The following is a 14,050-nucleotide window of genomic DNA, read 5'->3' as shown; positions in this document are numbered from 1 at the left end:
CAAGAATGGCTCCGCGGGCAGGTCCATGTCTCACTTCTTCCTGCTTCCTCTTTGGAGGCGACTCGGCTGGGACAAGTGGGACAGCTCCTTCCCCTACAACTGGACGACGCCATGGTTCTACGGAGACGTCGTTCGATTTGTGGGGGAGCATCAACTGGAGGGACTCAAGCCCGACTTGTGGAAGCCCAAAACTATCCACAAGCTAATCAGAGCCAAGGATGACGTGGAGAACATCACAGGACTTCACCAGGACACGCTGGAGACTGTGTGGACAAATGTGTCGTCTGACAGGCTGACCAACGGGCACAAGGACTTGTCGTGGATGGCGATTCAGGGCGGACTGCCCGTCCGGTCATTCATGCATGCCTGGAACCTGTGCAAGACCCGGTACTGCCCAAGGTGCCCCTTCGTGGAGGAAACATCTTTGCACACTTTTTGGGACTGCGGATTTGCACAGCGCCTATTGACTGCACTTGAGGACGACCTGAGGAACTCTGTCCCCAGGGCGAGCCTATCGCACCATTCTGTGCTTTATGGACTCTTCCCTGGGGTTCATACCGTCGGAGCCATCCAGGAGGCTTGGCGCCTTATGAACTGCTTCAAGGATGCCGTTTGGGTCGCCAGGAACCGGCTCATCTTGAGGAGGGAGAGGATGTCCATCCAGGACTGCCGCAGGCTGATCCACAGCCTGCTCAGAGACTATTCCATCATGGACGGTCCGGAGGACGAGGATGAGGACTAAACCCCTCCTCCCCCTCTCCCCTTATGTGTCTTGTCTTTCAATAAAGCTTCGGGCCTGTGATTTCCCCCCCCCCATCCCCTTTTTCCCAATCCCCATCCCTTATCACAGTTCGTCGTACTGTATTGATTGACATGCTTTTTCTTTCAGATTGAGTGTTTTGTGTAGCATAGGGCTGTGATGTGTCTAGTTAGTGCGTCGTATCCTCATGCTATGTAAATATGATGTAGAATTCTGTGTGTACTGGGCTGCGGCACTGTACACTGTCTGTTAACTTATTTTTTGTGCTAATAAAAGATATATTCAATCAAAAAATCTGTTCTTATCAGTTTAATATCTGATACGTCCCCTATCTGGGGACCATATATTAAATGGATTTTTAGAACAGGGAGATGGAAAAAGAGCTTGCTCTGTCCACTCCACGCATTGACCTGGTATTGCAGTATCTCCAGGACCGGTGCACCCCTTCTTTAATGCAGTTTCTAAAATCAGAAAGAATTGAATTCAATGTTTTTTTGTTCATTTTGCTTGTTTGTCGGATTTTGGGATGGACTCTTTGGCTTTGCTTTTCTTCTCCTCATTGGATTTTTCATGTTCAAAGTTGCAGAAGCCAGATTACAAGCTCATTTTGGTTCAACTTCAGCAACTGTGCATTGCATTGCCATGTAATGTGATGCAATGCTATCTTTCTAGCTCTCCCTTTTTACTTCCTTTTGGATAAACAGACATATTAGGCAAGCATTTTGGAGCTTTCACCTAAATAACTACAGGTGGTGAGATAAGCTGCACAATATAATTGACCTTTCAGTATATTGTTGCACACACACCATCTATTTAGCAAATGCCCTTGTTATCAACAGCAGCCTTTTAAACTCACCTGAGCTAACAGGTATGTGCGCTGGTTACTCTGCTGCGCTTAAAATTTCTTTTTTGGTTTGCTACAATGCCTTTTCTGAAACGTTGTCTCCTTCTGCTGGAACACTGACTTCTTTCATTTAATGCCTGCAGACTATAAAAGAGAACCCAACCCAAAAAGTTTGGTTGATTAGTCTGTGGCATTCTGTTAAACTGTTGCTTATGGCGGTCTCTGTGAGCTTCTCAGCGACATTCAGCCAGCCAGGTATCCTGCCTGCAGTAGATGGAATGTGGCAATGGAACGCTGGCTGCGCGTGTCATAATAGGCTCTGAGCCTTTATATACCTGTGCACAGCAGCAGCCACCTTCAGTCTGCTGCTGGACAGCCAGCAGCAGCAGCAGCAGGAGAGGTATGTAATCAGGAGCCCTCCTGCTAAGGGTAGAGAGCTGCTCGTTCCACCCCACCCCCCGCCTTAATTGGTTCTCCTCCCTTCCAACGGTGTTGAGGCGGGTGGGAACAGCAGGGGGTGAAGGTGCTGTGTTTAAAGAGGTGGAGTTATGCAGATCTAAAACGCGTGGATTGCAGCAGCAGCAAGCCGAAAAGTGCAGGCATGTAAGGGATCTAGAGGTTGACAACATGTCTTCTTAACGGGAGTCCAGGAGCTCATCTCCACAAATGGACTTTTCAGGATCCTTGGGTGGCTCCGTAGTTTGAAACCAATTCTGGTTATCGCTTCTCGGCCTTTTGGCTAAGATCAAGTGTAGTATCTGTTCTTATCAGTTTAATATCTGATACGTCCCCTATCTGGGGACCATATATTAAATGGATTTTTAGAACAGGGAGATGGAAAAAGAGCTTGCTCTGTCCACTCCACGCATTGACCTGGTATTGCAGTATCTCCAGGACCGGTGCACCCCTTCTTTAATGCAGTTTCTAAAATCAGAAAGAATTGAATTCAATGTTTTTTGTTCATTTTGCTTGTTTGTCGGATTTTGGGATGGACTCTTTGGCTTTGCTTTTCTTCTCCTCATTGGATTTTTCATGTTCAAAGTTGCAGAAGCCAGATTACAAGCTCATTTTGGTTCAACTTCAGCAACTGTGCATTGCATTGCCATGTAATGTGATGCAATGCTATCTTTCTAGCCCTCCCTTTTTACTTCCTTTTGGATAAACAGACATATTAGGCAAGCATTTTGGAGCTTTCACCTAAATAACTACAGGTGGTGAGATAAGCTGCACAATATAATTGACCTTTCAGTATATTGTTGCACACACACCATCTATTTAGCAAATGCCCTTGTTATCAACAGCAGCCTTTTAAACTCACCTGAGCTAACAGGTATGTGCGCTGGTTACTCTGCTGCGCTTAAAATTTCTTTTTTGGTTTGCTACAATGCCTTTTCTGAAACGTTGTCTCCTTCTGCTGGAACACTGACTTCTTTCATTTAATGCCTGCAGACTATAAAAGAGAACCCAACCCAAAAAGTTTGGTTGATTAGTCTGTGGCATTCTGTTAAACTGTTGCTTATGGCGGTCTCTGTGAGCTTCTCAGCGACATTCAGCCAGCCAGGTATCCTGCCTGCAGTAGATGGAATGTGGCAATGGAACGCTGGCTGCGCGTGTCATAATAGGCTCTGAGCCTTTATATACCTGTGCACAGCAGCAGCCACCTTCAGTCTGCTGCTGGACAGCCAGCAGCAGCAGCAGCAGGAGAGGTATGTAATCAGGAGCCCTCCTGCTAAGGGTAGACAGCTGCTCGTTCCACCCCACCCCCCGCCTTAATTGGTTCTCCTCCCTTCCAACGGTGTTGAGGCGGGTGGGAACAGCAGGGGGTGAAGGTGCTGTGTTTAAAGAGGTGGAGTTATGCAGATCTAAAACGCGTGGATTGCAGCAGCAGCAAGCCGAAAAGTGCAGGCATGTAAGGGATCTAGAGGTTGACAACATGTCTTCTTAACGGGAGTCCAGGAGCTCATCTCCACAAATGGACTTTTCAGGATCCTTGGGTGGCTCCGTAGTTTGAAACCAATTCTGGTTATCGCTTCTCGGCCTTTTGGCTAAGATGAAGTGTAGTATCTGTTCTTATCAGTTTAATATCTGATACGTCCCCTATCTGGGGACCATATATTAAATGGATTTTTAGAACAGGGAGATGGAAAAAGAGCTTGCTCTGTCCACTCCACGCATTGACCTGGTATTGCAGTATCTCCAGGACCGGTGCACCCCTTCTTTAATGCAGTTTCTAAAATCAGAAAGAATTGAATTCAATGTTTTTTGTTCATTTTGCTTGTTTGTCGGATTTTGGGATGGACTCTTTGGCTTTGCTTTTCTTCTCCTCATTGGATTTTTCATGTTCAAAGTTGCAGAAGCCAGATTACAAGCTCATTTTGGTTCAACTTCAGCAGCTGTGCATTGCATTGCCATGTAATGTGATGCAATGCTATCTTTCTAGCTCTCCCTTTTTACTTCCTTTTGGATAAACAGACATATTAGGCAAGCATTTTGGAGCTTTCACCTAAATAACTACAGGTGGTGAGATAAGCTGCACAATATAATTGACCTTTCAGTATATTGTTGCACACACACCATCTATTTAGCAAATGCCCTTGTTATCAACAGCAGCCTTTTAAACTCACCTGAGCTAACAGGTATGTGCGCTGGTTACTCTGCTGCGCTTAAAATTTCTTTTTTGGTTTGCTACAATGCCTTTTCTGAAACGTTGTCTCCTTCTGCTGGAACACTGACTTCTTTCATTTAATGCCTGCAGACTATAAAAGAGAACCCAACCCAAAAAGTTTGGTTGATTAGTCTGTGGCATTCTGTTAAACTGTTGCTTATGGCGGTCTCTGTGAGCTTCTCAGCGACATTCAGCCAGCCAGGTATCCTGCCTGCAGTAGATGGAATGTGGCAATGGAACGCTGGCTGCGCGTGTCATAATAGGCTCTGAGCCTTTATATACCTGTGCACAGCAGCAGCCACCTTCAGTCTGCTGCTGGACAGCCAGCAGCAGCAGCAGCAGGAGAGGTATGTAATCAGGAGCCCTCCTGCTAAGGGTAGACAGCTGCTCGTTCCACCCCACCCCCCGCCTTAATTGGTTCTCCTCCCTTCCAACGGTGTTGAGGCGGGTGGGAACAGCAGGGGGTGAAGGTGCTGTGTTTAAAGAGGTGGACTTATGCAGATCTAAAACGCGTGGATTGCAGGAGCAGCAAGCCGAAAAGTGCAGGCATGTAAGGGATCTAGAGGTTGACAACATGTCTTCTTAACGGGAGTCCAGGAGCTCATCTCCACAAATGGACTTTTCAGGATCCTTGGGTGGCTCCGTAGTTTGAAACCAATTCTGGTTATCGCTTCTCGGCCTTTTGGCTAAGATCAAGTGTAGTATCTGTTCTTATCAGTTTAATATCTGATACGTCCCCTATCTGGGGACCATATATTAAATGGATTTTTAGAACAGGGAGATGGAAAAAGAGCTTGCTCTGTCCACTCCACGCATTGACCTGGTATTGCAGTATCTCCAGGACCGGTGCACCCCTTCTTTAATGCAGTTTCTAAAATCAGAAAGAATTGAATTCAATGTTTTTTGTTCATTTTGCTTGTTTGTCGCATTTTGGGATGGACTCTTTGGCTTTGCTTTTCTTCTCCTCATTGGATTTTTCATGTTCAAAGTTGCAGAAGCCAGATTACAAGCTCATTTTGGTTCAACTTCAGCAACTGTGCATTGCATTGCCATGTAATGTGATGCAATGCTATCTTTCTAGCTCTCCCTTTTTACTTCCTTTTGGATAAACAGACATATTAGGCAAGCATTTTGGAGCTTTCACCTAAATAACTACAGGTGGTGAGATAAGCTGCACAATATAATTGACCTTTCAGTATATTGTTGCACACACACCATCTATTTAGCAAATGCCCTTGTTATCAACAGCAGCCTTTTAAACTCACCTGAGCTAACAGGTATGTGCGCTGGTTACTCTGCTGCGCTTAAAATTTCTTTTTTGGTTTGCTACAATGCCTTTTCTGAAACGTTGTCTCCTTCTGCTGGAACACTGACTTCTTTCATTTAATGCCTGCAGACTATAAAAGAGAACCCAACCCAAAAAGTTTGGTTGATTAGTCTGTGGCATTCTGTTAAACTGTTGCTTATGGCGGTCTCTGTGAGCTTCTCAGCGACATTCAGCCAGCCAGGTATCCTGCCTGCAGTAGATGGAATGTGGCAATGGAACGCTGGCTGCGCGTGTCATAATAGGCTCTGAGCCTTTATATACCTGTGCACAGCAGCAGCCACCTTCAGTCTGCTGCTGGACAGCCAGCAGCAGCAGCAGCAGGAGAGGTATGTAATCAGGAGCCCTCCTGCTAAGGGTAGACAGCTGCTCGTTCCACCCCACCCCCCGCCTTAATTGGTTCTCCTCCCTTCCAACGGTGTTGAGGCGGGTGGGAACAGCAGGGGGTGAAGGTGCTGTGTTTAAAGAGGTGGAGTTATGCAGATCTAAAACGCGTGGATTGCAGCAGCAGCAAGCCGAAAAGTGCAGGCATGTAAGGGATCTAGAGGTTGACAACATGTCTTCTTAACGGGAGTCCAGGAGCTCATCTCCACAAATGGACTTTTCAGGATCCTTGGGTGGCTCCGTAGTTTGAAACCAATTCTGGTTATCGCTTCTCGGCCTTTTGGCTAAGATCAAGTGTAGTATCTGTTCTTATCAGTTTAATATCTGATACGTCCCCTATCTGGGGACCATATATTAAATGGATTTTTAGAACAGGGAGATGGAAAAAGAGCTTGCTCTGTCCACTCCACGCATTGACCTGGTATTGCAGTATCTCCAGGACCGGTGCACCCCTTCTTTAATGCAGTTTCTAAAATCAGAAAGAATTGAATTCAATGTTTTTTGTTCATTTTGCTTGTTTGTCGGATTTTGGGATGGACTCTTTGGCTTTGCTTTTCTTCTCCTCATTGGATTTTTCATGTTCAAAGTTGCAGAAGCCAGATTACAAGCTCATTTTGGTTCAACTTCAGCAACTGTGCATTGCATTGCCATGTAATGTGATGCAATGCTATCTTTCTAGCTCTCCCTTTTTACTTCCTTTTGGATAAACAGACATATTAGGCAAGCATTTTGGAGCTTTCACCTAAATAACTACAGGTGGTGAGATAAGCTGCACAATATAATTGACCTTTCAGTATATTGTTGCACACACACCATCTATTTAGCAAATGCCCTTGTTATCAACAGCAGCCTTTTAAACTCACCTGAGCTAACAGGTATGTGCGCTGGTTACTCTGCTGCGCTTAAAATTTCTTTTTTGGTTTGCTACAATGCCTTTTCTGAAACGTTGTCTCCTTCTGCTGGAACACTGACTTCTTTCATTTAATGCCTGCAGACTATAAAAGAGAACCCAACCCAAAAAGTTTGGTTGATTAGTCTGTGGCATTCTGTTAAACTGTTGCTTATGGCGGTCTCTGTGAGCTTCTCAGCGACATTCAGCCAGCCAGGTATCCTGCCTGCAGTAGATGGAATGTGGCAATGGAACGCTGGCTGCGCGTGTCATAATAGGCTCTGAGCCTTTATATACCTGTGCACAGCAGCAGCCACCTTCAGTCTGCTGCTGGACAGCCAGCAGCAGCAGCAGCAGGAGAGGTATGTAATCAGGAGCCCTCCTGCTAAGGGTAGACAGCTGCTCGTTCCACCCCACCCCCCGCCTTAATTGGTTCTCCTCCCTTCCAACGGTGTTGAGGCGGGTGGGAACAGCAGGGGGTGAAGGTGCTGTGTTTAAAGAGGTGGAGTTATGCAGATCTAAAACGCGTGGATTGCAGCAGCAGCAAGCCGAAAAGTGCAGGCATGTAAGGGATCTAGAGGTTGACAACATGTCTTCTTAACGGGAGTCCAGGAGCTCATCTCCACAAATGGACTTTTCAGGATCCTTGGGTGGCTCCGTAGTTTGAAACCAATTCTGGTTATCGCTTCTCGGCCTTTTGGCTAAGATCAAGTGTAGTATCTGTTCTTATCAGTTTAATATCTGATACGTCCCCTATCTGGGGACCATATATTAAATGGATTTTTAGAACAGGGAGATGGAAAAAGAGCTTGCTCTGTCCACTCCACGCATTGACCTGGTATTGCAGTATCTCCAGGACCGGTGCACCCCTTCTTTAATGCAGTTTCTAAAATCAGAAAGAATTGAATTCAATGTTTTTTGTTCATTTTGCTTGTTTGTCGGATTTTGGGATGGACTCTTTGGCTTTGCTTTTCTTCTCCTCATTGGATTTTTCATGTTCAAAGTTGCAGAAGCCAGATTACAAGCTCATTTTGGTTCAACTTCAGCAACTGTGCATTGCATTGCCATGTAATGTGATGCAATGCTATCTTTCTAGCTCTCCCTTTTTACTTCCTTTTGGATAAACAGACATATTAGGCAAGCATTTTGGAGCTTTCACCTAAATAACTACAGGTGGTGAGATAAGCTGCCCAATATAATTGACCTTTCAGTATATTGTTGCACACACACCATCTATTTAGCAAATGCCCTTGTTATCAACAGCAGCCTTTTAAACTCACCTGAGATAACAGGTATGTGCGCTGGTTACTCTGCTGCGCTTAAAATTTCTTTTTTGGTTTGCTACAATGCCTTTTCTGAAACGTTGTCTCCTTCTGCTGGAACACTGACTTCTTTCATTTAATGCCTGCAGACTATAAAAGAGAACCCAACCCAAAAAGTTTGGTTGATTAGTCTGTGGCATTCTGTTAAACTGTTGCTTATCGCGGTCTCTGTGAGCTTCTCAGCGACATTCAGCCAGCCAGGTATCCTGCCTGCAGTAGATGGAATGTGGCAATGGAACGCTGGCTGCGCGTGTCATAATAGGCTCTGAGCCTTTATATACCTGTGCACAGCAGCAGCCACCTTCAGTCTGCTGCTGGACAGCCAGCAGCAGCAGCAGCAGGAGAGGTATGTAATCAGGAGCCCTCCTGCTAAGGGTAGACAGCTGCTCGTTCCACCCCACCCCCCGCCTTAATTGGTTCTCCTCCCTTCCAACGGTGTTGAGGCGGGTGGGAACAGCAGGGGGTGAAGGTGCTGTGTTTAAAGAGGTGGAGTTATGCAGATCTAAAACGCGTGGATTGCAGCAGCAGCAAGCCGAAAAGTGCAGGCATGTAAGGGATCTAGAGGTTGACAACATGTCTTCTTAACGGAAGTCCAGGAGCTCATCTCCACAAATGGACTTTTCAGGATCCTTGGGTGGCTCCGTAGTTTGAAACCAATTCTGGTTATCGCTTCTCGGCCTTTTGGCTAAGATCAAGTGTAGTATCTGTTCTTATCAGTTTAATATCTGATACGTCCCCTATCTGGGGACCATATATTAAATGGATTTTTAGAACAGGGAGATGGAAAAAGAGCTTGCTCTGTCCACTCCACGCATTGACCTGGTATTGCAGTATCTCCAGGACCGGTGCACCCCTTCTTTAATGCAGTTTCTAAAATCAGAAAGAATTGAATTCAATGTTTTTTGTTCATTTTGCTTGTTTGTCGGATTTTGGGATGGACTCTTTGGCTTTGCTTTTCTTCTCCTCATTGGATTTTTCATGTTCAAAGTTGAAGAAGCCAGATTACAAGCTCATTTTGGTTCAACTTCAGCAACTGTGCATTGCATTGCCATGTAATGTGATGCAATGCTATCTTTCTAGCTCTCCCTTTTTACTTCCTTTTGGATAAACAGACATATTAGGCAAGCATTTTGGAGCTTTCACCTAAATAACTACAGGTGGTGAGATAAGCTGCACAATATAATTGACCTTTCAGTATATTGTTGCACACACACCATCTATTTAGCAAATGCCCTTGTTATCAACAGCAGCCTTTTAAACTCACCTGAGCTAACAGGTATGTGCGCTGGTTACTCTGCTGCGCTTAAAATTTCTTTTTTGGTTTGCTACAATGCCTTTTCTGAAACGTTGTCTCCTTCTGCTGGAACACTGACTTCTTTCATTTAATGCCTGCAGACTATAAAAGAGAAGCCAACCCAAAAAGTTTGGTTGATTAGTCTGTGGCATTCTGTTAAACTGTTGCTTATGGCGGTCTCTGTGAGCTTCTCAGCGACATTCAGCCAGCCAGGTATCCTGCCTGCAGTAGATGGAATGTGGCAATGGAACGCTGGCTGCGCGTGTCATAATAGGCTCTGAGCCTTTATATACCTGTGCACAGCAGCAGCCACCTTCAGTCTGCTGCTGGACAGCCAGCAGCAGCAGCAGCAGGAGAGGTATGTAATCAGGAGCCCTCCTGCTAAGGGTAGACAGCTGCTCGTTCCACCCCACCCCCCGCCTTAATTGGCTCTCCTCCCTTCCAACGGTGTTGAGGCGGGTGGGAACAGCAGGGGGTGAAGGTGCTGTGTTTAAAGAGGTGGAGTTATGCAGATCTAAAACGCGTGGATTGCAGCAGCAGCAAGCCGAAAAGTGCAGGCATGTAAGGGATCTAGAGGTTGACAACATGTCTTCTTAACGGGAGTCCAGGAGCTCATCTCCACAAATGGACTTTTCAGGATCCTTGGGTGGCTCCGTAGTTTGAAACCAATTCTGGTTATCGCTTCTCGGCCTTTTGGCTAAGATCAAGTGTAGTATCTGTTCTTATCAGTTTAATATCTGATACGTCCCCTATCTGGGGACCATATATTAAATGGATTTTTAGAACAGGGAGATGGAAAAAGAGCTTGCTCTGTCCACTCCACGCATTGACCTGGTATTGCAGTATCTCCAGGACCGGTGCACCCCTTCTTTAATGCAGTTTCTAAAATCAGAAAGAATTGAATTCAATGTTTTTTGTTCATTTTGCTTGTTTGTCGGATTTTGGGATGGACTCTTTGGCTTTGCTTTTCTTCTCCTCATTGGATTTTTCATGTTCAAAGTTGCAGAAGCCAGATTACAAGCTCATTTTGGTTCAACTTCAGCAACTGTGCATTGCATTGCCATGTAATGTGATGCAATGCTATCTTTCTAGCTCTCCCTTTTTACTTCCTTTTGGATAAACAGACATATTAGGCAAGCATTTTGGAGCTTTCACCTAAATAACTACAGGTGGTGAGATAAGCTGCATAATATAATTGACCTTTCAGTATATTGTTGCACACACACCATCTATTTAGCAAATGCCCTTGTTATCAACAGCAGCCTTTTAAACTCACCTGAGCTAACAGGTATGTGCGCTGGTTACTCTGCTGCGCTTAAAATTTCTTTTTTGGTTTGCTACAATGCCTTTTCTGAAACGTTGTCTCCTTCTGCTGGAACACTGACTTCTTTCATTTAATGCCTGCAGACTATAAAAGAGAACCCAACCCAAAAAGTTTGGTTGATTAGTCTGTGGCATTCTGTTAAACTGTTGCTTATGGCGGTCTCTGTGAGCTTCTCAGCGACATTCAGCCAGCCAGGTATCCTGCCTGCAGTAGATGGAATGTGGCAATGGAACGCTGGCTGCGCGTGTCATAATAGGCTCTGAGCCTTTATATACCTGTGCACAGCAGCAGCCACCTTCAGTCTGCTGCTGGACAGCCAGCAGCAGCAGGAGAGGTATGTAATCAGGAGCCCTCCTGCTAAGGGTAGACAGCTGCTCGTTCCACCCCACCCCCCGCCTTAATTGGTTCTCCTCCCTTCCAACGGTGTTGAGGCGGGTGGGAACAGCAGGGGGTGAAGGTGCTGTGTTTAAAGAGGTGGAGTTATGCAGATCTAAAACGCGTGGATTGCAGCAGCAGCAAGCCGAAAAGTGCAGGCATGTAAGGGATCTAGAGGTTGACAACATGTCTTCTTAACGGGAGTCCAGGAGCTCATCTCCACAAATGGACTTTTCAGGATCCTTGGGTGGCTCCGTAGTTTGAAACCAATTCTGGTTATCGCTTCTCGGCCTTTTGGCTAAGATCAAGTGTACTATCTGTTCTTATCAGTTTAATATCTGATACGTCCCCTATCTGGGGACCATATATTAAATGGATTTTTAGAACAGGGAGATGGAAAAAGAGCTTGCTCTGTCCACTCCACGCATTGACCTGGTATTGCAGTATCTCCAGGACCGGTGCACCCCTTCTTTAATGCAGTTTCTAAAATCAGAAAGAATTGAATTCAATGTTTTTTGTTCATTTTGCTTGTTTGTCGGATTTTGGGATGGACTCTTTGGCTTTGCTTTTCTTCTCCTCATTGGATTTTTCATGTTCAAAGTTGCAGAAGCCAGATTACAAGCTCATTTTGGTTCAACTTCAGCAACTGTGCATTGCATTGCCATGTAATGTGATGCAATGCTATCTTTCTAGCTCTCCCTTTTTACTTCCTTTTGGATAAACAGACATATTAGGCAAGCATTTTGGAGCTTTCACCTAAATAACTACAGGTGGTGAGATAAGCTGCACAATATAATTGACCTTTCAGTATATTGTTGCACACACACCATCTATTTAGCAAATGCCCTTGTTATCAACAGCAGCCTTTTAAACTCACCTGAGCTAACAGGTATGTGCGCTGGTTACTCTGCTGCGCTTAAAATTTCTTTTTTGGTTTGCTACAATGCCTTTTCTGAAACGTTGTCTCCTTCTGCTGGAACACTGACTTCTTTCATTTAATGCCTGCAGACTATAAAAGAGAACCCAACCCAAAAAGTTTGGTTGATTAGTCTGTGGCATTCTGTTAAACTGTTGCTTATGGCGGTCTCTGTGAGCTTCTCAGCGACATTCAACCAGCCAGGTATCCTGCCTGCAGTAGATGGAATGTGGCAATGGAACGCTGGCTGCGCGTGTCATAATAGGCTCTGAGCCTTTATATACCTGTGCACAGCAGCAGCCACCTTCAGTCTGCTGCTGGACAGCCAGCAGCAGCAGCAGCAGGAGAGGTATGTAATCAGGAGCCCTCCTGCTAAGGGTAGACAGCTGCTCGTTCCACCCCACCCCCCGCCTTAATTGGTTCTCCTCCCTTCCAACGGTGTTGAGGCGGGTGGGAACAGCAGGGGGTGAAGGTGCTGTGTTTAAAGAGGTGGAGTTATGCAGATCTAAAACGCGTGGATTGCAGCAGCAGCAAGCCGAAAAGTGCAGGCATGTAAGGGATCTAGAGGTTGACAACATGTCTTCTTAACGGGAGTCCAGGAGCTCATCTCCACAAATGGACTTTTCAGGATCCTTGGGTGGCTCCGTAGTTTGAAACCAATTCTGGTTATCGCTTCTCGGCCTTTTGGCTAAGATCAAGTGTAGTATCTGTTCTTATCAGTTTAATATCTGATACGTCCCCTATCTGGGGACCATATATTAAATGGATTTTTAGAACAGGGAGATGGAAAAAGAGCTTGCTCTGTCCACTCCACGCATTGACCTGGTATTGCAGTATCTCCAGGACCGGTGCACCCCTTCTTTAATGCAGTTTCTAAAATCAGAAAGAATTGAATTCAATGTTTTTTGTTCATTTTGCTTGTTTGTCGGATTTTGGGATGGACTCTTTGGCTTTGCTTTTCTTCTCCTCATTGGATTTTTCATGTTCAAAGTTGCAGAAGCCAGATTACAAGCTCATTTTGGTTCAACTTCAGCAACTGTGCATTGCATTGCCATGTAATGTGATGCAATGCTATCTTTCTAGCTCTCCCTTTTTACTTCCTTTTGGATAAACAGACATATTAGGCAAGCATTTTGGAGCTTTCACCTAAATAACTACAGGTGGTGAGATAAGCTGCACAATATAATTGACCTTTCAGTATATTGTTGCACACACACCATCTATTTAGCAAATGCCCTTGTTATCAACAGCAGCCTTTTAAACTCACCTGAGCTAACAGGTATGTGCGCTGGTTACTCTGCTGCGCTTAAAATTTCTTTTTTGGTTTGCTACAATGCCTTTTCTGAAACGTTGTCTCCTTCTGCTGGAACACTGACTTCTTTCATTTAATGCCTGCAGACTATAAAAGAGAACCCAACCCAAAAAGTTTGGTTGATTAGTCTGTGGCATTCTGTTAAACTGTTGCTTATGGCGGTCTCTGTGAGCTTCTCAGCGACATTCAGCCAGCCAGGTATCCTGCCTGCAGTAGATGGAATGTGGCAATGGAACGCTGGCTGCGCGTGTCATAATAGGCTCTGAGCCTTTATATACCTGTGCACAGCAGCAGCCACCTTCAGTCTGCTGCTGGACAGCCAGCAGCAGCAGCAGCAGGAGAGGTATGTAATCAGGAGCCCTCCTGCTAAGGGTAGACAGCTGCTCGTTCCACCCCACCCCCCGCCTTAATTGGTTCTCCTCCCTTCCAACGGTGTTGAGGCGGGTGGGAACAGCAGGGGGTGAAGGTGCTGTGTTTAAAGAGGTGGAGTTATGCAGATCTAAAACGCGTGGATTGCAGCAGCAGCAAGCCGAAAAGTGCAGGCATGTAAGGGATCTAGAGGTTGACAACATGTCTTCTTAACGGGAGTCCAGGAGCTCATCTCCACAAATGGACTTTTCAGGATCCTTGGGTGGCTCCGT

The 14,050-nt window shown here is 45.5% G+C and overlaps 10 non-coding genes across 10 annotated transcripts; all 10 read left to right on the top strand.

Annotated features, from left to right (window-relative positions):
- Positions 1–1,014: 1,014 nt before the first annotated feature.
- LOC141150241 (U2 spliceosomal RNA) lies at positions 1,015–1,207 on the top strand. Its single transcript, XR_012246498.1, has one exon. It is a non-coding gene; the product is annotated as a U2 spliceosomal RNA (small nuclear RNA).
- A 1,116-nt stretch (positions 1,208–2,323) lies between these two features.
- Positions 2,324–2,514, top strand: LOC141275520 (U2 spliceosomal RNA). Its single transcript, XR_012323757.1, has one exon. It is a non-coding gene; the product is annotated as a U2 spliceosomal RNA (small nuclear RNA).
- A 1,115-nt stretch (positions 2,515–3,629) lies between these two features.
- On the top strand, positions 3,630–3,820 carry LOC141149992 (U2 spliceosomal RNA). The gene has a single exon (XR_012246267.1). It is a non-coding gene; the product is annotated as a U2 spliceosomal RNA (small nuclear RNA).
- A 1,115-nt stretch (positions 3,821–4,935) lies between these two features.
- LOC141275508 (U2 spliceosomal RNA) lies at positions 4,936–5,126 on the top strand. The gene has a single exon (XR_012323745.1). It is a non-coding gene; the product is annotated as a U2 spliceosomal RNA (small nuclear RNA).
- A 1,115-nt stretch (positions 5,127–6,241) lies between these two features.
- LOC141275497 (U2 spliceosomal RNA) lies at positions 6,242–6,432 on the top strand. The gene has a single exon (XR_012323734.1). It is a non-coding gene; the product is annotated as a U2 spliceosomal RNA (small nuclear RNA).
- A 1,115-nt stretch (positions 6,433–7,547) lies between these two features.
- LOC141275485 (U2 spliceosomal RNA) lies at positions 7,548–7,738 on the top strand. The gene has a single exon (XR_012323723.1). It is a non-coding gene; the product is annotated as a U2 spliceosomal RNA (small nuclear RNA).
- Positions 7,739–8,853: 1,115 nt separating this feature from the next.
- On the top strand, positions 8,854–9,044 carry LOC141275474 (U2 spliceosomal RNA). Its single transcript, XR_012323712.1, has one exon. It is a non-coding gene; the product is annotated as a U2 spliceosomal RNA (small nuclear RNA).
- Positions 9,045–10,159: 1,115 nt separating this feature from the next.
- On the top strand, positions 10,160–10,350 carry LOC141275462 (U2 spliceosomal RNA). Its single transcript, XR_012323701.1, has one exon. It is a non-coding gene; the product is annotated as a U2 spliceosomal RNA (small nuclear RNA).
- Positions 10,351–11,459: 1,109 nt separating this feature from the next.
- LOC141149881 (U2 spliceosomal RNA) lies at positions 11,460–11,650 on the top strand. Its single transcript, XR_012246162.1, has one exon. It is a non-coding gene; the product is annotated as a U2 spliceosomal RNA (small nuclear RNA).
- A 1,115-nt stretch (positions 11,651–12,765) lies between these two features.
- On the top strand, positions 12,766–12,956 carry LOC141275450 (U2 spliceosomal RNA). The gene has a single exon (XR_012323690.1). It is a non-coding gene; the product is annotated as a U2 spliceosomal RNA (small nuclear RNA).
- The last annotated feature ends 1,094 nt before the right edge of the window (positions 12,957–14,050 follow it).

Source organism: Phyllobates terribilis, unplaced genomic scaffold, assembly GCF_046119375.1.
Source record: "Phyllobates terribilis strain yellow unplaced genomic scaffold, ASM4611937v1 Scaffold_5__5_contigs__length_657084704, whole genome shotgun sequence".
NCBI classification, from domain to species: Eukaryota; Metazoa; Chordata; class Amphibia; order Anura; family Dendrobatidae; genus Phyllobates; species Phyllobates terribilis.
This window is presented reverse-complemented; position numbering and strand designations above follow the sequence as displayed.